Source organism: Pseudorasbora parva, chromosome 24 (assembly GCF_024679245.1).
Source record: "Pseudorasbora parva isolate DD20220531a chromosome 24, ASM2467924v1, whole genome shotgun sequence".
NCBI classification, from domain to species: domain Eukaryota; kingdom Metazoa; phylum Chordata; class Actinopteri; order Cypriniformes; family Gobionidae; genus Pseudorasbora; species Pseudorasbora parva.
The window spans coordinates 22,997,961-23,023,793 of NC_090195.1; the positions used below are offsets into that span (position 1 = coordinate 22,997,961).

The 25,833-nt window shown below is 37.5% G+C and overlaps 1 protein-coding gene across 3 annotated transcripts in view; it reads right to left on the reverse strand.

The window, feature by feature from the left end:
* myripb (myosin VIIA and Rab interacting protein b) overlaps positions 1 to 25,833 on the reverse strand; it is a 281,412-nt gene that overhangs the window by 253,382 nt on the left and 2,197 nt on the right. Inside the window, exon 1 of one of the 3 annotated variants that reach the window (XM_067434435.1) lies at positions 18,555 to 18,692. The exons of the other annotated variants lie outside the window; for them this stretch is intronic. The gene's annotated coding sequence lies outside the window, so the exon portion shown is untranslated. Of the gene's footprint in view, positions 1 to 18,554; positions 18,693 to 25,833 lie in introns of those variants that run through there. 3 annotated transcript variants of the gene reach the window in all.

Consider the following 25,833-nt stretch of genomic DNA (forward strand, 5'->3'; position numbering starts at 1 on the left):
TTTAGAAAAAGGACTCGGGCCGAGTGGAATAACAAACTTGTAGCCAATCAGCAGGTAAGGGGCGTGTCTACTAATGATGGTGAGAAGAGCGCTCGCTCTCGCTCTATGCACGTCATTATTCAAAACACACGAGTCACATATGACGGACATTAGCCGAGAACTAGCCTAATATATGCTGCTTTTGCTTGAATATGCTCGTGTGTCATGTTCGCTTGTTGGTCCATTTGCGATCATATTGTGGTGGCTTACTTCAGCGATGATAAAGACCTGTTCATTTCCACACCGTATGGAGCATCTAAATCTCCTCGCCGTGTGCTTCAAGCATCAGCTGACAAAATGTGTCCAACAAGTAAGATACTATACTCCTAATATATGTTTGCTTACTCTTTTCATGATCTATATAACCCTTTTCCAGTCATAATTGTAATATGTCGTAAGCTGGACTGTCGTGCTTGTGTTCTATAGAGTTGTTCATGAGAACGGTTTGTGTTTTTGTTATTGCTATAACTCTAATCTTGTCATAATTGTAATATTTCATTATTTGGACTGTCGTGCTTTTGTACTATCGAGTTGTAAATAATTGTAATATGATGTTAGTTGGACTCATGCTCATGTACTATCGAGTTGTTCATGAGAACAGTTTGTATTTTTGTGATCGCTATGACTCTAATCTTGTCATAATTGTAATATGTCATTGTTTGGACTGTCGTGCTTGTGTACTATCGAGTTGTTCATGAGAATGGTTTGTGTTTTTGTGATCGCTATAACTCTGCTCTTGTCATAGGCCTATAACTCTAATCTTGTCATAATTGTAATATGTTGTTAGCTGGACTACCGAGCTTGTATACTAACGTTATCGAGTTGTTAATGAGAACTGTTTGTGTTTTGTGATCGCTAGAACTCTAATCATGTCATAATTGTAATATGTTTGTTAGTTGGGACTGTCGGCTCGTGTACTATCGAGTTGTTCATGAGAACTGTTTGTGTTTTTTTGATCACTATAACTAATATTGTCATAATTGTAATATGTTGTTAGTTGGACTGTCAGCTCGTGTTCTATCGAGTTGTTCATGAGAACAGTTTGTGTTTGTGGCAAGGGGGGCGTGGTTCAGCGAGGTCTGCAGCGGGAAAGAGGGCCGCGGGACGAGCGGTAAGTGAGTGGGTTGGACGCAGATTAATAACACCTGTATCTTGTTCCAGTAATGAGCGCGGAGAGACCAGGGAGAGAGAGAGGGACTGCTGACGCTACACGCTGACACTGAGAACACTGAGCACGTTGACCCGGAAGCGGATGTTGAACCGGAACCCGGAAGTGACTGAGAGAAATAGACACTCACGGAGAGTGTACAAAGATTGAGTTTATTTTGAATAAAAGTGTCAGCAGTCAAGCCGACCCCCGTGTCCTCTTCCTTCCTCACAATACGAACATTATCACAGTGTTTTTTGATCACTATAACTAATATTGTCATAATTGTAATATGTTGTTAGTTGGACTGTCAGCTCGTGTTCTATCGAGTTGTTCATGAGAACAGTTTGTGTTTTTTGTGATGGAAGGTGTGACTTTTTCATTGAATATTCGACCTGGATTAGTTACACACAGATTCTGCCATAGTCGTTGCCTGGGTTACGTATGGGTGGGGCGGCGCTATCAAAATAGGGGCGAAATGCTTTTTGGTGGTGGGGTGTGTTTGTTTTGGTGATTTGAAATATCAACCACGGTTACCAGATATCACTTACCCCACCTTTAAGTGTTTTTAAACACAAGCTTAAGGAATATCTCCTCACATCAGCGTTTAGTGAGGTATAGAATTTGTTTAAGTATAAAAACGAGGGTTTTTTTTTTTTGTTGTTGTTGTTTCAACTGTGGTTTTAGTGCTGTATTTTGATTGTTGTGATTGCATTTCTTATATTGTACAGCACTTTGTTTGATGGCCAGTTGTGTAAAACTGCTTAATAAATAAACAAAGAAACAAACAAAATGGCCATTATAAGGAAGGAAATCCCACCGAATATCATCTTGCTTCAAAAAGTGCATAGAGCTGCTTATTTTATTTGTTATTTGTTGATTTTCAAATATAAAACTTGTTGAAATGTTTTTTTTTTTGTGTGTGTGTGTGTGTGTATGCATCTGGGCCCGTATTCTGAGTCCTCTCAGAAAACTCCTAACTTAGCTTAAAAACTTTTACGTAGGAGTCTTAGCTTAAGAGCTATTCGGGATCGATCTGAGAGCAAATCTGAGCAAGGAAAATACAAAAACTTTTATCTTAGTGAAGAGGCGGGGCTGACCCGTTGCTACGTATGACACAGTCTTTTGAAGACTGTGATTGGTTGGTTTTCCAAAAAGGGGAAAAAAGGAGCGCTTTTAAGTGTAGGGTCTATTCTAAGCCTTCACTTTGAAATTACAAGTGCAAATTGTTCTCTACTGTTCTCTTTCACTCATAGACACACATTATGTATATAAATCCTTTTATTATTTACCATGCTGTTAATTTAATATAAGGTATTTGATTGGCTTAGAATTATAAACATTGTTCCACTCTTTCTGGGATGTGGGTTCCATCGATAACTCCGACAACACCAGGGAAGCCTGCTATATTCATTAATGCAGTTTTTTGATCCTGCAAGGTGGGAACGTCCAGTGGAAATGAAATGAACTGTGACACAATATGAGATTCTGAAAATGCTGTAATTGTTTGTGATCACTGTGCTTACAGAAGGTTGTGACAGACCTAAATAATCACTGCTGCATTGTTGCATCTTCCCAGTTTAAAATCATACAATACTACAATATCGTAATACTACAATATCATAATGTAGCGATTACTTTCATTTCTGGCGCTATGGCATCCCTGCACTGTGTCGAGATGTTAGCGAGACCTTATCTCTAATAAGATCCGTCACAAACATGATCCCTGCACAATCTAATCTATAGCATTTCATTAACTCACTGTCATCAATTGTCTGCAACATATTTCTTCTCCCTCTTCGTCTTTCTGCCATTTTCTCCGTTGCTAAAGAAACTCTAAGCCTCTTAAAAGTTCTCGTCCGTGTTTCTAACAAATTTGAACTTAAGACCTCTTTTAAGGGTTAAGATGCTTTCTGAATTACTTTTTTCTCTACTAGGATTTTTTTAGTTAATTTTAAGAGTAAACGCCCACATTTCTAAGACATTTCTTAGAATTTTGTCACTAGGAGCTACTCTTTGCATTAAGATTCTTTATGTCTGTTCTTTTTGACAATTTTCAGCTCATTTGAACAAAACTGTGATAGTACTGATAATCGTTATAATTTGGGTCACTAAATCGTGATATTAACTTTTCATACCATTTCATCCCTATGACCATAAACGGCAGAGTATATTAAGTTGTTTCCGCTGTTATAATGAGAAAAACAAATAATGGTTATAGAAGTCTCCATTCCAGTGATGAAATATTGCTGTCTCCTCATGGAAAGGTAAAGAGGGCTCAGGCACTTTTTCTTGCTCTCACTTAGAGAGGCAGTGGCAGAACAAAAACAAAACAAAAATGAACCATGCATGCAATTACAAGTCATGACTCAAATGTCATAGTAAATTAATGTTTCTCCACAGAGAAAGAGACCATAAAAAGACCATATAAACTGATATAAATGCACAACCATGACACCATAAAATACATTAAAATAAGTTCCTGAAATAAAAATAGGTTATCTTTATCAAGCAAACAGGTTGCCTGAGATAAGAGAGTGCACATGTGGATTTTGAGCTGCATTTATGTGCTCAGCCAGGCTACAGTTTATCAGCTATATCTGATTCTAATTCTACCTGTGGGCCAAGATGCCCTCTCTCTCTCTCTTTGTTTGGTGTGAATGTTTTTTTCTTCTCTTTTATCCCCTTTTTCTAAGTCTTTTCTATGTTTATTTAAAGGGTTTGTTAATTTTAGTGGTGTAGTTTAAGTGGTTAGTTTGGTGTAACCAGGAGTCATGCCGGTTCGCAAAGTTGGCGGTGTGGGGCTTGAGACGCTCACGTGTCCGACTGTGCAGTGTTCTTTGGAAAATTGCGCTTTAGCAGTCAAACAATGGAGTTGTGCATTTTTGTGGACAGTTTTGATAAAGATGCAACATTTGTTGAAAAAGGTGTAACTATTCAAGATATTTTGGTTCATGCGGTGCCGCAGGTTAATCTGGCAAAGAAGATAATTTTGTCGCAAGTCCCTCCATTCATAGAAGAGTTAAATTTAGTTTTCAAGTTCAGAGTGGATGATTATTATTATAATGTTTATGTAACCTCTGAAAAGATTAAGTGTTTCGGATGCAGAGTGGAGGGTCACCTTATATGAGCCTGTCCAGAAAAACCAAATTCTGAGATTAAAGGAACTGTATGTAAGATTGTGGCCAAAACTGTACTGCAATCACTAGGAGGAACGTTTGTAGCTACAGCTGTGGTAACTAGAGCAGATCTAGCAACCCGGATGCCTAAACACTACTGACTTTGTGATTGGTCGATGGGTGGGTGGATTGGTCGATTGGTGGATGGGAGGGTGGAGCTTTAGGCCAAAACACAACATATCAACATCAACATCAGTTGAGGGCTGCAACAACCACTTTTAAATGACAATATACTCGCCGGACTATGGTTGTCAGTGATATAAGTATTTAATTTAATGAACATGATTTAATAATCTCTAGTGACTAGGGCTGTGAATCTTTGGGTAGGCTGCGTTCGATTCACGATTCATAGGTTTTCGATTCGATTCAAGAACGATTTTTGCCAATTCAGAACGATTCCATTCGAGACGATTCACATTAAAATTCCATTAATTTGATTCTATTTAGCATTTTCTTATATGCATTCAGAGGATTATTAAAATGCTTCCCCTAATGTGTCTTAGGCAGGGTGTGAATTACACAGTGGCCTTCAGAGGTCAGAGTGGGCAAAAAACCCAGTAACACTTTACAATAAGGTTCATTAGTTAACCTTAGTTAACATGAACTAATAATGAACTGCACTTATAAAGCATTTCTTTATCTTTACTATTTTACCATTTAATGTATTATTAAAATATTGGTAACATTAGTTAATGCACATATGAACTAACATGATTCAGGTCACCAATGTCACGTGATTTCAGCAGTTTGGTTCGCGTCAAACTGCCAAACTGCTGAAATCATGTGACATTGGCGACCCGAATCATTGATCGATTCACTGATTCAATAACCATTTGATTCTTTTTGGAGGCACATGGAGGAGAAGACAATGCTGAATAAAATTGTGTTTTTTTGATATTTTTGGACCAAAATGTATTTTCGATGCTTCAAGAGACTCTAATCAACCAACTGATGTCACATATGGACTACTTTGATGATGTTTTTATTAGCTTTCTGGACATGGACAGTAAAGTGGGCATTGACTGCATTATGCTTTGGGACTAAAATATAAAATATCTTAAACCGTGTTCCGATGATGAACGAAGGTCTTACGGGTGTGGAACGACATTAGGGTGAGTCATTAATGACATCAATTTAATTTTTTTGGGTGAACTAACCCTTTAAAAGTATTGTTAGTTAATGCAGACTAATGCGTATGATAATGTTAATGGCTACACAACCTTATTAAAGTGTTCCAGGCATTAAACATGCAATGCCTCCATAGAGAGGTTTGCTCCTGTCTGTCTGCCTGCTACTGCTGCTGCCTGCCTCAGTGTTTGTAGCTCTGTATAGCTGTGTTTGAATCTCTATTTGATATATTTTATTTGTTATTTACACTGCTAAATTTAACTTACTCATCACCATGTAGTGTTTAATATAACCTATCAATTTAAATTTGACATTACTAGCTTTTAATCTAAATCACTACCACACGTTAGCTTTTCACTAGCCTGGTAGCTTTACATCCCGGCATCCGGGTCTCCTGTTTTCTGAGTTCTTTAGACAACTGTGGTGAGTTGGATTATTAAAAAGAATCCATCTGACAACTGTGGTAAGTTTTTCATCAACAAATACGGTAAGCCATGCCTTCTTCTCCTGTCATTGTCACCTGCACTGCATGCTACATGTTTAGCATATCTATCTATCCGTTGGCGAACACGGCTTCACATGTGATAAATGTAAGGAATTAATCAGACTTGGAGAAGATTTCAGATTTAGAGACACGCATCCAAGCTTTATGTGAGAGTAGTGAGAATGTAACAGCTTTAGATACTGCTTTGGATGCGACTAGCTTAGTGAACACTCATTGTTTGGTTCCGGCTGAGCCCGCGCAGCAGGGCTGGGTGACGATGAGAAAGCATAGTCGCGGATCAAAAAACCACTCTTCCGTTCCGATTAGAACATCAAACAGGTTCTCCCCACACAGTGACACACCCACTGAGGATCCTGTTGAAAGTGCCCTAGTTATTGGCGATTCTATTACACGGTACGTGAAAATAGAGACACCAGCCACCATAGTCACATGTTTACCGGGAGCCAGAGCGCCTGACATCAAAGCAAATTTAAAAGTGCTGGCTAAAGCTAATCGTAAATTCTCTAAAATTATTATTCACGTTGGCACTAATGATGTTCAACTTCGCCAGTCGGAGATCACCAAAATTAACATTCAATAGGTGTGTAAACTCGCAAGTACGATGTCAAAGGCCGTATTTTCCTCTGGTCCCCTCCCTGCTAAAAGGGATGATGAAATAGTTAGCAGATTATCATCACTCAATGGCTGGTTGTCTAAGTGGTGTCTGCAAAATAACACAACAAATAAACAACAGATATAATACAGATGAACAAATGATAAAGCTTGGGTTGCTGAATATTCGATCCCTTTCTCCAAAAACGCTTATTGTCAATGATATGATTATAGATCATAACTTAGATGTGCTGTGTTTGAAAGAAACCTAAGAAACCTACTTTAAATGAGTGCACCCCCGAGATTATTGTTATAAACATGAGCCACGTCTGAAAGGTAAAGGGGGAGGTGTTGCTGTAATTTATAATAATATTTTCAGTATTTCTCAGAAGTCTAGTTTCAAATATAATTCCTTTGAAGTTTTGGTGCTTTATGTAACGCTGTGTAGTGTAAATGATAAATCCCGTTTGACGTGTTGGCTACTGTATACAGGCCACCAGGGCACAATACAGACTTTATCAGAGAATATGCTGGTTTTGTATCAGAGTTAGTACTGGCTGCAGATAAAGTAATAATTGTTGGTGATTTTAATATCCACGTAGACAATGAAAAAGACGCATTTGGATTGGCATTTAGAGACATTCTAAACTCTATTGGAGTTAGACAACACGTATCGGGACACACTCATCGCCTTAATCATACTTTAGATCTAATAATGTCACATGGAATAAATGTTGATACTGTTAAAATTCTGCAGCAGAGCGATGACATCTCAGATCATTACCTAATATCATGTATACTTAATTTACCTAAGGCTGCAAAGCCATCCCCTCGCTTCAAATATGGCAGGACGATAACCGCTGCGACTAAAGATGGCTTTGTATGTAATCTTCCTCATCAGTTCCATCTCCTCAGCATTACAGATAGCCAAGAGGAACTTGATGCTGCAACAGAAACTATTGACTCTCTCTTTACTAGCACTTTAGACATAGTTGCTCCCCGGCGCTTAAAGAAGATTAAAGCAAATAATCCAACTCCGTGGTACAACGAGCACACTCGGGCCCTTAAAACAGCAGCCAGAAAAATGGAGCGCAGCTGGAAGAAAACAAAACTGGAGGTTTTTCGCAATTTGTGGAAAGAGAGCATGATGGCATATAGAAAGGCCATAAAAACTGCTAGATCTGCTTATTTCTCAACTCTTTGAGAGGAAAACTAACACAACCCTAAGTATTTATTCGGCACAGTGGCTAAATTATCAACAAAAAAAAAAAACTTCAACTTCTGATGTTTGTAAACAACACAGCAGTAATGACTTTATGAACTTCTTTACTAGTAAGATTGATAATATTAGGAATAAAATTATAACCATGCAGCCGTCTACTACATTATCACTTCAGACAGAGCATTGTAGTGTCACTAAGGAAAAATTACACTCATTCACTGCTATAGGAGGAGAAGAATTGGCTAAACTTGTTAAATCATCAAAATCAACAACATGTATGCTTGACCCTATACCGACTAGGCTACTAAAAAAGATGCTTCCAGAGGTCATAGATCCTCTGCTTATTAGTGTTGTCAAAAATATCGATATTTCGATATGTATCGATACTGGAATATCTGAAACGATACGATTCTCAGTTTTTACAGTATCGATATCAGCTGCGCTCTCTCTGACCGTCAGCGAGTTGACACACACCGGCATATTCTCACTCAGCCCGGTTAACCTCTGAGCACGGCGAACGCACGTTCTGCTGGACTTTTTCCTCATGACAGTGTGTTAGTGTTAGTGTGTGATCGGTCTGAATTTCGCGCGGGATTGCACATAAATTAATTCTACTAATCCCTGCAGATTTCGTGCTCACATCTGAAGCGCACACACACATATGCGCCATGCGTCCGTTAGTCTTAAAGGGACCGCAGTCATTTGTTATTCAAACTACATAAAGACAAACGATCACACTGCTCTTCACTGATCAACTTGTGTAATTTTAATCGTTTGATCTGTACGCTATTGAAATTTTTACAAAGAACATTATCCAATGTTGTTTTAAATGTAATTACTATGCATTTTTTTAATTCAGTTACTTATCTGAATGTTAGACCTACCTGAAAAAATAAAGCAGTCTATTTAATTTGTATCTTCTATTCTATTGCATTTATTTGTGCTATTGTTTGTAATCTGTTTATTTGTTCATTACTGTTTACTCGTCTTTTTAAATTCAATTTTCCATTCGAAATCAAGCTTTCTTGTGCTGTTTGTAAGCTATTGCAACACAATAACACCATTGTAAAAAATACATTGAGATAGCAAAAATTTGTGAGATAATTTTAATAGTAATTGATCAATAATTGTTCAAATCAAAACGATGCCCAACCCTAAGGAACATGCTGGCCACATGAATTTTTTGTAAAAAAATAACAATGAATAATAACAAGTTCTGTTGTCATATTAAGCATCTTATCTTTTTTTTTTTTTTTTTTTTTTTTTTTTACTGTGGTATCGATTTAGTATCGATATATCGATATTTTAGTCTGGTATCGTATCGAAGTCATAATTTTGGTATCGTGACAACACTACTGCTTATTATTATTAATTATTCCTTGACATTAGGATATGTACCGAAAACTTTTAAGTTGGCTATAATTAAACCACTTATTAAAAAAACGCAACTTGATCCTGGAGAATTAGTCAATTACAGGCCAATCTCGAATCTACCGTTTCTATCAAAAATACTAGAAAAGGCTGTGTCTTCACAATTATGTTCCTTTTTAGAAAGAAATTGTATATGTGAGGATTTCCAGTCAGGATTTAGACCGTATCATAGTACTGAGACTGCTCTAATTAGAGTTACAAATTATTTACTCTTATCATCTGATCGTGGTTGTATCTCTCTATTAGTGTTACTCGATCTTAGTGCTGCATTCGATACTATTGATCACAATATTCTTCTGAATAGAATCGAAAATTATGTTGGCATTAGTGGAACTGCTTTGGCATGGTTTAAATCGTACTTATCTGACCGTTATCAGTTTGTAGCAGTAAATGAAGAGATGTCACTACGATCACAAGTTCAGTATGGGGTACCGCAAGGCTCAGTGTTAGGACCGTTGCTTTTCACCCTGTATATGCTACCACTGGGAGATATCATTAGGAAGCATGGCATTAGATTTCATTGTTATGGTGACGATACTCAGCTCTATATTTCCTCACGCCCTTACGAAACTTACCAATTCACAAGATTAACGGAATGCATAGCTGATATAAAAAATTGGATAAATAGTCATTTCTTGCAACTTAATTCAGATAAAACTGAATTTTTAATTATTGGACAGAAAAGCTCCACAAGTAGTAACCTAGAATACTGTCTAACACTTGATGACTGCTCTGTCAAGCCCTCGTCGTCAGTGAGGAACCTGGGTGTGCTCTTTGATACCAATCTCTCATTTGAAAGCCACGTTTCTAGCATCTGTAAAATCGCATTCTATCATCTTAAAAATATATCTAAATTACGGCACATGCTTTCGATGCAAAATGCTGAACAGTTAGTACATGCGTTCATGAGCTCAAGGTTAGATTATTGTAATGCTCTACTGGGTGGTTGCCCTGCTCGCTTAATAAACAAACTCCAGCTAGTCCAAAATGCAGCAGCTAGAGTTCTTACTAGAACCAGGAAGTATGATCATATTAGTCCAGTTCTGTCAACACTGCACTGGCTCCCTATTAAACATCGCATACATTTTAAAATCCTGCTTATTACTTACAAAGCACTAAATGGTTCGGCTCCCCAGTACTTAAGCGAGCTCTTAACACATTATACTCCATCATGTCTATTGCGGTCTCGAAACTCAGGCAAGTTGATAATACCTAGAATATCTAAATCAACTGCAGGTGGTCGATCCTTTTCCTATTTAGCACCTAAACTCTGGAATAGTCTTCCTAGCATTGTTCGGGAAGCAGACACACTCTGTCAGTTTAAATCTAGACTAAAAACACATCTCTTTACTATGGCATACACACAGAACATTTTAAAATTTCATTATTCAAATCAATTGACTGATTGTTAGGCTGCATTAACTAGGTCAGGCGAAACCGGGAACACTTCCCATAACACCTGATGTACTCGTTACATCATAAGACGAGTGGCATCCACACTAATGTTAGTCTCTCTGTTTTTCCCGAGGTTTATCCCGGATCTGGGCCGTGTCCGGATCAGATGGTGGACCTGCGCCTGGACATTACCAACGCATCCTGGAGTGTCTGCTGAGCCGTGTCAATTGGTGTCTCCTCCGAATTTTGTTTCACCGGCACGTCATGCTCAAAAAACCTGCCTCAGGCACAATAATTCTGATCTTTCATGTATTCATACTCTTGTGTAATCGACGCCCCATCATAAATAAACCCGTCTCTTCCGTGATACCCTGCAATTTTGAATATTCCGATCTAATATGATTTCTGACCTGAATAATCATACACTGTGTGTTAATTGGCCAGAGGAGAACTGGCACCCCGACTGAGTCTGGTTTCTCCCAAGGTTTATTTTTCTCCATCATGCCCTGATGGAGTTTTGGTTCCTTGCCACTGTCGCCTTTGGCTTGGCTTGCTCAGTTGAGGACACTAAAATTATGATCAAAGTTATTCAACTAATTATACAAATAAAATGTATGTATTAGGTATTATTATTAAATTAAAATAAGCTGATAACATCACTGTTTTCTCCAGTACGACTGTACAGCCAAATCAAATTTTGTTGCAATATTATCCTGTTTGACACTGTGAAGCTGCTTTGACACAATCGTGATTGTAAAAGCGCTATATAAATAAAGTTGATTGATTGATTGATTGAGAGGTAATATCAGGCAGGTTTCCAGCTAATCCTAAACTAACTTTTCTTCACGGAATAGAAAGAAAAGCCCTCTTTGTTCTCTTTATACTGAACATTTTCCTTATGATGATTCTGAAGTAAACGTGCCGCTGTCGACTGTTGCTATAGTATCGGACGCAACTTTAATGTGCATCTGATTAAGAGATAAACCGCACGCTCCTATTTCAGTGTTGGTAATGTCGTAGTTACTTTACCAGTTTGCTTCGTATATTCAGTTAAATTACATTAAGTTACATTTCATGTATTTTTCATCAGAACTGTGCGTATGCATTTTAGACACTTACAAAAGTTTTTGTACATGCAATAAATGTGCATCCTTGAATAAGTGGGTTGTATTTCAAATGCTCAAAGTATTTCAAAGTATTTTATTTGATATAAATGAGCTATAATATGGACGGAGCATGACCAATTCAATGAAGGCGGCAAAGAGTGCATGCATGTCTGTGAAGGAGATCAGCTGTGAGGGCGTGGATGACGCAACACGTCTCTATTAATTTACGCATGTATTGGATATAATCAAATGTTTATTTTAAACCACTGAATCGTTATTGAATCATGATTCATCCGATTCTTAGCATTTAAAATTGAGTATCGGCCGAAATTAATGATTCACGATTTAAAATACATGTTTCAAGATCGATGCATTTGCATTGTCAGGATTTGTAAACGATGCATCAAGAAAACGAGTGAATCGTTACAGCCCTAGTGACATATCAGGGCTATTTTATGATTCATTGAAATACATTTCTTACATACAGTTCCTTTAATAATAAGACTGTAGAGCAGGGTGAGTCAAGTAAATCTCAAAGACAAAAGCAAAACGAATTTAATGAATCTCAGGGGCAAAAAACAGATAAAACAAACAAACTAAATGAGATAAATGAAATTCGTGGGCAAAAACATGAAAATAATTTTTCAAAAAAAATGTGAAATGCTGTTTCATGCATACTGAGCTTTTTACACTGTTAAAGACTTGGCTTCCCATCCTAAACATAGACAAAGTTTCAAAAACTAATGTTGGACATTTGATGGAGTATTTCTTTGTCAAAAATACTCCTTCCGGTTTCTCACAAGTTTCGGAGAGTTTTTTTCGAGTACTCAGCTTGACGTTAATAGAGCGGAAGGTCTATGTCTATGCTGTTGGCTTTCGTCGCATGAATAAACATCAGTAAACGACGCGATCGCGTGCTTCGTCATTCAAATGCGCTAACGGTTACTCCATTGTTGTTCTATGTATAACGTTACACTAGTCTGACGTGCAAAACCGTTTTGCTTGCTACTGCTAAAGTTTAGACGCATACAATAGTCCATAAACTGAATCATGTCCTCATAAACTGCGAGTAAAGACACACAAATGTTGACAGGCCACTAAACGTCCTGCTGTTGCGGTTTCTCCTGTTCAATTTATTCCAGCCTCCGAGTTTGATTCTGGATCATATATCTATCAGCTGAGATCGATAGCCATGGGTTTCACCGCTTGTGCGCATTCGTCATTCTTTAGCTCCGCCCACACGATACGCCTCCAGGCGCTCGTTTTTTTCCGGAAAGACTCGGTACAGCCTATATTTCTTTTATACATATAATAAAACTAAAGACTTTTCGGAGATATGAAGGATGCAATACTACTCTATAGGTACTCAAGATTAAAATGAGATTGACTGAAACTGAGTGTTTCAACCCCTCCCCCTCCCCATTTAACCAATGAATGTTTGCCCTTAAGCTGCAGAAGGGCAGTTCTTACCCTGCTGCCAAAAAAGGTGATCTGCAGCTTATAAAAAACTTGAGACCTTTGTCCCTGCTTTGCACTGTTTATAAAATACTCTCCAAAGTGTTGGCAAGTAGACTGAGTAAAGTGATGGAAAAAGTTATTTATCCTGATAAGACATACTGTATCCCTAGAAGGTTGATTTCTGATAATATTGTTTTCATTTGAGATTTGTTAGAAATCTCTAAAATTTTTGGCCTTAAAATGGGAATTATTTTTAGTGATCAGGAAAAAGTGTTCGATCATGTTGAACACAATTATTTATGACAAACAATGACTGCTTTTGGTTTTAATTCTGGTTTTATTAATAAAATCAAGACTCTGTATTGTGAGGTTCAGAGCGTTTTAAAGATTAATGGTGTTTTGAACACTCCTTTTCAGGTCCAGCAGGGAATTAGACAGGGTTGTTCTCTGTCTGGCAGAGAACTGTTATTGCACAAACTTAGGTCTGTTTTAAAAGGTGTGATTTTACCAGGGGGTAATATGCCTCTAAAGTTATCTGCGTATGCAACCATTATCATGGTTGATAATCAGCAAGATATTGATATGCTAGCAAATGTGGTAACTCAATTTGGCATACATTTTGACAGCGAGGGTAAACTGGGACAAAAAACGAAGCTTCCGTATAGGGGGAGTAATGGGGGAAAAAAGTGTCAGTTGCCTGTGGGATTGAATTGGAAGACATAGGGGGGTTAAAGTATCTAGTTGTGTTTTTGGGTGATGAAACTTTTGTCCTTAAAAACTGGGATAATGTTCTTGAGAAAAACTAAAGGTCGTTTTGCCAGATGGAAGTGGATTTTACCAAAAATGGCTTATAGAGGTTGAGTCCTTGTTATTAACAATCTGATTTTATCCACTTTGTGTCATCGCCTATCATGTGTTGACCCCCCTCCAGATTTGTTAGCAAAGATTTAGGCACTTCTTGTTGACTTCTTTTGGGATCGTCTGCATTGGACGCCTCAAAGTGTTTTATTTTTGCCAAAGGATGAAGGAGGACAAGGCTTAATTCATCTGAGCAGCAGAGGGGCAACCTTTCGTTTTCAGTTCGTGCAGAGGTTGTTGTGTGGTCCCACAGATCTGGTATGGAGACTTCTGGCATGTACTATTTTGAATCAACTTGGTGGACTTGGACTAAATTAGGGCTGCGTGCTTAATCGAAATCGAACCACAATCGCGATTTGGCTTGTGTGCGATTATGAAAGCTCAACGGCTGCGATTTTAATTATATAAATAAATGGCCAGTGTGCTAGCGAAGAGCGGCTCTGATAAACGTTGCTCTGTCTGAAAGACTGTGAGTTTGAGTCGCTTATAACGTGCGTTTGAAAGAGCAACACGAGTCAAACATCTTCACAAACTAGTGAAGCGTTCATAAACCTGTTCAACAAAAGACAACGTTTAATAACATGTTTTACCTCACTTCATATCGGCAGTCGAGTGTTTTTGAGCTGATGTGGCTTCTCATCACAAAGTGAGGCAGACGATGCGTTATTTTATAGTACTCAATAAGAAAATCAATAAGAAAATAATACTTAATACATTTTAAAACTTTATAAACTATATATATATATATATATATATATATATATATATATATATATATATATATATATATATAGTTTATTAAGTAATATAGTTTATTATATAATATATATTATATAATATATTATATATTAATTATATATATATATATATATATATATATATATATATATATATATATATATATATATATATATATATATATATATATATATATATATATATATATGTCAAAAGACGATAACTTATCATCTGAAGGTTCTACAGATGATGATGCTGTTTTTGTATTTGTCAAAATTTTGAATGCTCATTTAAGAATAAATTTTAATTATTATAGTGTGATGAACGATCTAGTAAAATTTTCCAATATATGGTGTCATAAAGATGTGCTCCGCTCTGTTGTAGAGAATAATTAAATTTTCAAGAGTGTGTTCATTTAATATGATTGAGGTTTGTTTTTTATAATTGTTTTAAAAAACTATTTGTAAAATCTCTCTCCCTTTAAGCTCCACCAATCACATTGCACTCCACCTGTTTACAATCAATCTCTCTCTCTCTCTCTCTCTCTCTCTCTCTCTCTCTCTCTCTCTCTCTCTCTCTCTCTCTCTCTCTCTCTTTCTCTCTCTCTCTCTCCCTCTCTCCCTCTCTCCCTCTCTCCCTCTCTCCCTCTCTCTCTCTCTCATTAAAGTCCTGCATGTGGATAGAAGAGATCAGGATCATTCAGGATGGCCTCAGCAGAGGTGAACAATAAGAGAGTCACAGATAAGATAAAGAAGATGAGAAAAATATGCACTATAACAAACAGGAAGGCTACAGTACATTAGTCAGGATTTTCATAGATGTTCATTCTGCTAACTGAACTGTCAATGGTGGATAATGTGTGTGTAGGTGCTTATTGATGAAGAGCAATAAAATAAAATAGGAAACAAGAGGAGACTGTGTTGAAGGAGGTGGGCCAATTATAGGAAGAGACAGAGATGGTATTACAGAGAAGGAGAGGGGGAGAGATACTGACAAAGAAAAGGAGAGAGAGTGTATGACGTTAAATGCGGCCTCTGGGTGATGACTCAGTCAGCTGTGCCCTTTAAGCTCCACCAATCACATTGCACTCCACCTGTTTACAATCTTCTCTCTCTCTCTCTCTCTCTCTCTCACACACACACACACACACACACACACACACACACACACACACACACACACACACACACACACACAGGCAACTATTTTCTCAAAACACTTCAGAAATGTTCAAAGCTCTGGAAGTCGGATTTAACACACAAAACCCCAAAACTCACCACACACCTCTATATTCACAGATCCTGGAAAAAATCCACTTTTTTTTTTTTTTTTGACAGATTCGTTCAAAAAGAGTTAGCTAACTATATACTGAGAGAGAATTATGAGGTAGGTAGGTAGTAGTATGTAGTTTTACAGAAAACAGCATAATGCCCAGTTCACTCTGCAACTTATTCTGGACAAAAATTTCCTACTTAATAAATAATTTGATTTAATTTCTGTAGGATATAGTTAAGCTAGCAGGCTAATTGGTAATAACAACAATAATAGCAATATGCTAGGCTAGTAATTATTCTGCAATTAGTTTATCTGGTTGTTTTTTTTGCTAAACATAAGTGAACATATCAGACTGACATTTAATAGATTGCATATTAAAAGTTATTTCAGGAGACTGAATTGTTTATGACAGTTTTATCTTTAGTTATTAGTTATTTTTTGGATAAAAAGAGAAAGTATTCTGTGGATTGAGAAGCAAAAACAATACAGCACAGAGGAATGTGTGTGCAGCATAGGAAGGTTGTTCTAGAGGCTGCTGTCTGATTCAAGATTCCTGGTGGACATCTCAGCTGCTGCCCAATGACCTAACATAACCGTGTGGTTTTAGTATATAGCAACATACTTATTCTTTTACATGTTCTCTTTTACATTTACACTTACATATTCTTTTTTAAGAATATGTAAGAGACACATGGTTTACTGTTTGTAGAGTGGCATGATTTGAGGTATTATTGCACAAACATCAATAGTAATAGTAGTAATTTTAGCAAGTAATTAGCAATCACTGTTAAAAGTGTTAATCGTAATGGCATGAAGGTTAATTCACAAATGTGTTAAATGAAATTAGAATGGAGCCGTAATCAAACATAAACTACTTTAAGCTCCTCAATGCCGATGGCAATGCCCAGGTTTCATAAATAACAATCTGGCACTTTCTAAGAAAGAGATCAGGTATAAATTCCCCCTAATAAGAAACATGGCGTGGAGCTTAAATTAAGCTTTTCTCTTTGCATCATTTTGGTTATTTGTCTGCACTAAATTATGAAACTAGTGAGAGGAGGAAACAGCATTCTCTTTTAGGCTCACATGTAACTATCCCAAACATAAGACTAGCCTCCATTTCAGCTCATGCTGCAGTATTTGATTCAAGTATCATTTTCCAGAGCAGCTTAAAATACCCCGAGTGCAATTTCCCTCAACACAAAAGAGTTCACAGAATCACAGGATTCCAGCTGCCACTCGCTAGACATCATGGTATTGTGTTATACATTAAACATTTTGCCTCATTTTGATTACATTAAGTACATTTAAAGACCTCATGAAATCAAAATTGACCCTATTTACTTTGTTAGCACATATTACAGTTCTTAGGGTGAACAAATAATCTGTGCAAGTTAAGACACAGAAAAAAAAAGTTTGCCGTGGTAATCTTTACTCAAAATCTGAAAAGTTACTGGCAGTCTGGAAATGGCGTTCCTTCTCAGATGACGGCAGTGTGGCTTGGGTTGGGTTTTAAACCAACCGTTGAGCGGCTTGGGTTTTAAAATGCGTAACCACTCCCCTCCAACCGTTAGTCTGCTATACGCGAATGATGGAGAGGAGGAGTGCTGAGGTAAAACCCTGCCCTCTTGTTCAATATTTCATTTCACTTGGAAATATGTCACAGCACTGAAGAAAACTTACTTGTTACTTCCTATTAAATGGGACTTTAAAGGTAGGGTAGGGTAGGTAAGAATTGATTAAAAAACTTTTTTTCCAAATTTGTTTAAACTTTCTTTATATATCAATACATAATTAAAATGCAAGTACTCTGAAAAAGAAAGCATACAAATTGAGTGTCTGTAGACCTCTCACGACTGTTTTAAAGACAGCTCATTATTTCCATTCACTCCACCTTCTCCCTTCTGAGCTCTTTCCAAAGCCACGCCCCCAAAATACATGAACGCGCTAAACCGACCACTCAGCTGGAAGATGCACGAGATGAGCGGAGTGCATGTAGTTTTTATGTAGTGCATATATTTTTGTTTGATTCAGTAACGAGCTAGTTATAAGGCAAAGAAAACGGGTAGCATCGATACATGTTTTTCCAATAACATCAGTTTTACTGTGATGAAGATGAATTTTATGTAAGATTCATAACATGTACTGTTTTGCATGTAAGAGTTTCCATGATGAAAGCATTGTTGATTAGTAGTAGCTAAAGCTAACTTAGTTCTAAAAAAAGTTCTTGGATACGGTGTACTAGCTTTAACACATGCATTTAGTTATCAAAAGTTAAATTTTGCAAAATTCAACATGACAGCGATCAACTTGAGCTAAGCATATTGAGTATTTATCATCTCTACTAATGGCTAAGTGTATAACATTGTAACTTTATGCTAAGTAATGTTATGTTAGCTATATTAGGAAGCTACATGTGCTAGTGATACATGCTTCATGAAAACATAAACCAAAAAAATGTATAATCAAAATGAAAGATTACCTGTCCAGCAGAAATACAGCTGTTTTTCAGCTCCTTGAGGTCCCTCAGATCTCGCCATTGTTGGAAAGCCATGCCGATATTTACTGGCGTTTGTTTTCTTTGTTTATCCAAAGACTTTTTGTGCATTGCCTTTTCATGTACTGTCTTCCTTTTTTTTTTTTGCATTGTTTGCTTTCGCTGTCTGCAAAACCTGGCACTGTGAATTTTGAATGCTCTTTCTCTGCCATTATTTTGCCTAGGTTTCGTGCCTCTTGAACTGCTCAAATCAAACGAATGTGCACATTGGCAGGTCCTGTAGCGAAAGCGGTGGTAGCCATGGTAGCGATAGAGTGTGACAGTCGCCCCAGCCAATCACTTGTTTCGGCCCAAACGAAAATAATGAGTGGTGTTTATTGCAGATTAAAAAGTCTAGTGTCACTCGATTTTTATACTCTCTTTTTCAGAGTACTTACATTTTTATTATGTATTGACATATAAAGAAAGTTTAAACAAATTTGGACAAAAGTGTTTTAGATTATTCCGAACTACCCTACCTTTAAGTAGCCTAGAAATCTAGACGCACCCTAGCAGCAGCAAATCTAATCTGCCCGCGAGTGTCATCTAGCAACTCTTAATACAGTTCTGAGCTGTAAATGCCAAACTCTGGTCGGGCCAATCACGAGTCGGTGGGCGGGGCTTAATATGACAGCAGAGTTGCGCTTGCGTGCTTCTAGTAAACACAGAAACTGTCGAACGGTGGTCTTTTGAATCAGTTTTGACTGCTACTCCGGAAGACTTGGAGTTAACCTTTTCTCTGAGAAAAGAACAAAGAACGGCACTGAAGTCATTCTTAAGAAGGGAAGATGTGTTCTGAGTTTTGCCGACCGGATGCAGCGAAAGTTTAATCTTTCAACTAGCTCTGGTCGGTTGTTGCGCTATCCAATTGCATGCATGCCGTGCAAAGGGGAGTTAGAAAGACAACCGTTTATCCCGCCCCTCGGATTGAGCCCTGTCAGTGGTGAGTTTCCAGACCAAACATCTTGATGTGGGTCTGGCTTGTCAGGCTAACCTTTAAGTACATTATCTGGAAATCACTGCATTTTAATGATCACTTTAGAATCATGAAACATTGGGAAAACATTTTAACACTGTAGAGGAGCAAAAACACTAAATATCATCTACAGTATACAACAAACCATGCCAAACCCATACCATATTAAATTAAATAATAATGTAATAATTAGAGGTCGACCGATTAATCGGCACCCATAGCTGATTAATGGAACAATCGGTTATCGTCAAAAATCATGCATCCGACAGAAATATAAACACATCAGAAACGCATTCGATTTCAATACATATTTTGATAAGAAAACCGTCAAGTGTTCAAAAAAGCAAACTGTTTGGATTTATATGAAATAACACTTAATATAATACAATAATACATTATTTCCAATATTCCATTTTGTAACATTAAGTAAGGTTAATAAATGCTGTAGAAGTATTATTCATTGTTAGTTTTATTTGTTAACCTTTTTTTATGCACTATGTACTAACATGAATGATTAAGATACAATTGTATTGCTCAACTATTATTACACGGTGTAAATGTATATTGCATATCATTCATGTAAGATAGCTAAATAAGCTGATAAATCCTTGTTAACAAATGGGACTTGCAGTCTTTTACCTGACATTCACTTACATGTTTCTAGGTTATAGCCAAAGAAACATTTATTTGTAATATTTTAATGTTTTAGTTATTTTCTGTAGATTTTTTTCTGTTAGAACTTGTCATTTTAATATATTCATATTTACATATGCAATTTATAATTGCATATGTAAATATGATTAATTTGTTATTATTATTATTATTATTATTATTATTATTATTGCTATTATTATTATTTTAATCTAGTATCTTTTTAAAAAGTATCGGTCGATTAATCGGTTATCGACAAGCATGGTCCAACATAGCTATTGGTATCGGTAAAATCCACTATCGATCGACCTAGTAATAATCCAAAACTTTCTTCAATACAACATAACATTTTGCATGTCATTAACAGTCAACTGGTCATTATTAATATAAACCACAACTGAACCTCCGTGCATGTCTTGTAACACCCTGAATGGATTTATTTTGCAATTATGACTCGATTAACTGCACATTATCCGCTTTTTATGTGACTATTTGGCAAGCAAACAAATAAATAAATGGACATGAAATATTGATTTGAGAAACGGAAATGGACAGTGGTCAATTAGGTAGTTTAATGGCCATCATATAAAAATATTTGACCACAGAATGCTGAGATTGGCCAATCAGAATTAAGTATTTCAAAGAGCTGTGTGATAAAATACTATAAGAAAAGGCATATTCACAAATGCAATGGTTAACCAGCTATGAAATCCCTACCAACATGCAATATAAAATGGGTACTACTATGTGTAAAGTAAGTCACTAACTCTCCCTGCTCTTGTAACCAAATCTCCTTCTTCACTACAGCTCTTATAATCCATAACCTTTTTTATCTGTGTGTGTTCTGTACATCCTTAAAACAATGCAGTGAAAACAGCGGACATTAGTCTGTCATTATACACTGTCATGTTGAATAAAAGCAGCTGTGCAGGCAGGTTGGCTCAATGCATGCAGAGAGGATGATTCATTGAGCTGTCTACATCCAACCCCTAACGCAACCATGAGGCAAAATTAAGTGACACACAGATGTTACATTCACACGATGCATTCTCCACAAACACAGCTCTGGGTGGTCAGTGGGGCTCACAGTGCAATACTACTGCAATTGTGCAAAAAAGTATGAATGAATGTAAAAACAACAGCTCTCTCTAGGAAGAATACAGCATCACTGTAATCAGAAGGGGGAAGTATGGCAAGCTGTGGTAACATATATTCCTAAAAACTATATTTTTCTGGATTATTTTTCTAGATTATTAATACATCCAGGGATTGACATAAACACCCACCAACCTGCCAAATGCAGGTGGATTCAGTAGTGGCGTTTATTCTACTTAAGACCATGTTATATTTCTTTTTTTCTTTTTTAATAAATCTGCAAAAAATGTGCTGCTTATTGTGCTTAAAGCTGCAGTAGGGAGTTTTTAGAAAACGTTGACTCAGCCTGAACATTTTAAGCACAACTCACAGGTCACTCGCCCCTGCTCTCTGCTGCCCTCTCTCCACAGCTCCTCCCCCATAATGCTAAATAAGGTTTGCTAGTACATTATTTCATGACAGGCAAGTGAATTAGTAGGTTTCAATAGCACAGTGTGTGACATTTTATCTGTATGTTATGCGGCTAGAGTTTTGAAATTGAGTCAATGGGCTCCGACGAGGAATTTAAACCCACAACAACTTCAAGGAGTCAACAGGCGGGGGACGTGGAAGATGGGGCAGCGGTCGCCGATTGGATTAGTTTGAATGCCCTGGATTTATAACACAAGATCATCCACTTCTCCTGATATAGGGGGAATTCAAGGTGATTAGGATACTTTTTGGCATTGAGATGACATGGGGAAAGTGTCCCAATCACTCTGAATTCACCTTATGTAACATTACGTGAGGGAACAGGGTAGAACATGATTGTGTTATTTGATCGGTAAAGTTATCACAGGCTGTGGGCGTCCACACTGCCATTATAGGTTTAAACCCTGATGGAGATGGGGCATGCTGATTTACAACTTAAGATCATCCACTTCTCCTGTTACTTCAAATTACATTACACAATCACAAAAATGTAACATATTATGTAACATTTTTGTGATTGTGTAATGTAATTTGAAGTGTAAGAAACCTAAAATAAAAAGTAAAAGACACTGAGCTCAGTCAGTCTCTCACTCACTCAAGTCTCTGGCTCAGTGCCAGATCAACGGTACTTTACAAACAATTATTAAAGGGGGGGGGGGGGGGGGGGGGGGGGAATGCTGTTTCATGCATACTGATCTTTTTACACTGTTAAAGACTTGGATTCCCATACTAAACATGGACAAAGTTTCAAAAGTTAAGGTGGACGTTTGATGGGAGTATTTCTTTGTCAAAAATACTACTTCCGGTTAGTCATAAGTTTCGGCAAGTTTTTTGCGATCATGCGTCCCCTTGACGTTAATGGCGGCGGAATTTCCTTGTATGGGCCGTACGGACAATTCTACCGGAAGAGCGTGAGAGAGAGAGAGAGAGAGAGAGGGAGAGAGCGAAAGTAACAGGCTACGCCCATCAAAGCGCTGGCTTGTAGGATGCGCTGCACAGGTGATGTGCACAATTACAATGTCACCAAAAAAGTGCGTTTTTGGTTGCCAGACCAAAACAGTCCTGCACAGATTCCCCTAAAACCCCGCGTTAAAGGGTTACTTCAGCGATTAGCATATGGCTTTGTATCAGTAGAAACCCTGGAGAATATTCAAATTATTGTGCTTTCCCCCCTCATATCTCCCTGAGATTTATGCATTTTATTTCTGGAAAAATTCCTCCTATGATGCAAAATGACGATTTTTGCATCATAGGAGGAATGTTTGCCCAGAGGCTAAAGACTACAGCCAGCAGAGGGAGCCATTTCCGCATGTTTTGAATCTGCGCATGGGGGATGGGAGATTACACTCAGCTGGCAGGGAGAGCTCAGCTTGCAGACAGGATCATTTAAACGGAGCTATGGTGAGCAATGTAAGTCTTTTAACTTCTCAAATTCATTTCTATGAAAGTTAAGCTTGCAAAGGCATGAACTGAAACGCGTGCCAGACTGAACTCCTGTGTGAATGTATGCCGCGAATGTAGTCGCGATTACCTCAGCTCTCATCACTCGTGCAGTTAGTGCTCAGTGCTGTGATACTCGCGCGGTGACTCACTCATTATATTGAACAGACACGTTCAGTTTTTAATTGTAGTGTCTTCTCTAACTCAGTCACAGTAATGAAGTTGGTGGTGTTGGGAATGGCCTCACAGGGCAGCGAAGCATTCTGGGAATTGTAGTCTTTCATCCCCATGAGACAAAAATACATTTTCTGTCTTTTCTCAGTCTAGAAGACACCAAATTCAAAAATAATTTCACATTTCTACTGCATTGATGACCCAGTTTAAATACAGATTCATCTTCCCAGCGCTGAAGTACCCCTTTAAGGCAACAGTGGATGTAATTTGCTTTTCCGGATCAGCAACTGAGTTGCGCGAATGTTTATATCTGTTCGCTGCATTTCGGTGCCGACTGTTTCATAAACAAGGCCCAGCTCGACGCCGGATTTTCCGATCGCCTAATGCTGAAGGATGGAGCAGTCCCAACGATAAAGGTCCCAACGTTAGAACCGCAGGCTGTGAGTAAGACTGCTTCAAATGTCTGTGTTTTTGCCTATGCTCATCAAGTAGCCCAAACATGATCACGTATAGTTAATTGATCAATGGAGCATGCGATGTGTAGTGCGTGTACATTTGTTTAGCTGGCCACTATATGTGTAACTTTGTTTTTGTGTATTGTAAAAGCACTCCAAACAACAATACACAAAGAGTGGGGAAATATGTTGAACTAAATAAGCGCGCTTCTTCATTCAAATGCGCTACTATTCCGTGTCTTTCTATGTAAACACTAACTTAGCCTGCCGTGCAAAACCAGTCCGCTTACTAACGTTACAATTGTCTACACAAACCACGCGTAAACACACACACACACGTGCACAACTGCACTTCCCACATGTACACCTTCAAAGACAAAAATACGACGATATAATTCAAGTATAAATATGTAAATAACACAAGCCGCTAAGCATATTATATAGTTAGTGTATAACTTGTACCACATAGAGACGTCCTGCTCTAGTCGTTTCGCTGCTGCTCCTGTTCAACTGCAGCCTCTGGGTCTGATTCCGGATCATAGATGTATGGCTGTATCTGATTAAAAGCCATATTTTTATTTTGAATAAAGTTTTTTTCCCGCTGTTAGGGATGACACAGCTTTACGACGCACTCAACTCAACACAATAGCAGCAGCGCGCACACGTCATTATTTAGCTCCGCTCACACGATACGCCCCCACCCGCTCGGCTTTTTTCGGAAAGACTCGGAACAGCACATCTTTCTAATATAATTATTAAAAAAAATAAAGACTTTTCGGAGATATGCAGGATGCAATGCTACTCTATAGGTACTCAAGACTGACATGACACTGACTGAAACTGAGTGTTTCACCCCCCCTTTAAAATTACAAAATCTTGCGAGACTTCATTCCAGCGACATGCTGCAAGCGGTCTGTAGAGCTTGCACACTGACTGCGTGACGCGTGTCTCAGGCATAGATCAAGCTGCGCTGAAAACACGTGCATGCTAGAAATAGAACAGATGCCTATTTTTCACCAAGCACGCGTGTTACAAGCATTTCAGGGGAAAATAGAATACATTGCAAAAATGCTCTTCTTACTTAGTAATTTTGTTTTGTTTCTAGTCTAAATATCTAAAATCAAAATTAATTTACTAGGTAAGTAAAACAACATAAGATATTTTGTTTTGTTTTGTTGAATAGTCTTTTTAATCTTTTTCCTTTTTTCCGTCCCAAACAGAAATATACCAAATAAGAAGAGAGAAAAAGATTTTTAGATGTTATTTGGACATAAATACATATAAAAAAATTACATTTTGATGTTTAAAAGTCTTTAGGTTGTGACAAATGCAAATATAACTGTAATTTAAATAAATAATAACAATTATCGATTTTCAAATTATGCACATCAATTCAGAACGAAATATTTTGCAGCATATTTTGCCATCAATACCATAGATATGTATGGTCAATACTGCCGAGTGCTAATGTTGTCTTTGCTTTATCAGTAGGCTATATATTTATGTTTAACATGAAGTATGAAGTATAGGCCTTCCCTTACATCAATAACAGCAGCAGCGGCGCGTCAGACACGCTTCTGTGTGCAAAGGCATAGAAAATAGCACGCAGTTGACACGCAAAAGAAACGCCACGCTTGCAATGTGTCTCCGTCCTCCGCAATGCGGATGATATGCAGGAAGAAATCGTGATTACAGTGTTTGGAAGGATTTTTACAGAAAATTGATGGCAGGAACATGGTCTGTAAATGTTACAGAGTGAGCTAGAGGTGAGTAATGGTTAAAAATATATATATATTTTCACACTGCTTTGTGTTTTTTTATTTAAAGTTGTTTGCAGGTGTCTCTTGGAAAATAGATATTATTCTCTTTGAAATTGCCTTATTAAATAAACTTTAAATAATTGTTTTTATAGTCTGAGTTTCTTACAGTTCATGACTATTTGATGTTATTAGAGAATGTTTGA